The sequence below is a fragment of the Octodon degus genome, unplaced genomic scaffold, assembly GCF_000260255.1.
Source record: "Octodon degus isolate 3935 unplaced genomic scaffold, OctDeg1.0 scaffold00231, whole genome shotgun sequence".
NCBI classification, from domain to species: domain Eukaryota; kingdom Metazoa; phylum Chordata; class Mammalia; order Rodentia; family Octodontidae; genus Octodon; species Octodon degus.
This window is the reverse complement of record NW_004524807.1, coordinates 464,600-464,964: the sequence shown is the minus strand read 5'-3', so window position 1 is coordinate 464,964 and position 365 is coordinate 464,600.

Genomic DNA, 365 nt, shown 5'->3' with positions numbered 1-365 from the left:
GCCGCCGCTTACTCCCAGCCGGAACCTGGGCGCGGAGCAAACCGGCCCGCGTGGGTGCAAACCGGTCCGCCCCTGCCGGGTCCCGCCCGGCCCACGCGTTCCGCGCCGGCGCCCGCCGGGCCCTCCCCTCCCGCTCCCGGCGTCGTCACGCCTTCCGTGTGCGACTCCGGCCGACGGTGAAGTATCCCCGGAGCCCCCGGACGGAGGGGAGCGGGCGGCCGGGAGGGGCGGCGCGGGCCTGGCGGACTGGGCGACCCACGGCCGCGGTCCTCCGCCCCAGCGCGCTCGGGCCACGAAGACAAAGGAAGGCTCAGGCGAGAGGCGACGGCGGGGCGGGGGCCGCGACTCGCGACAGCTCGGGCCGC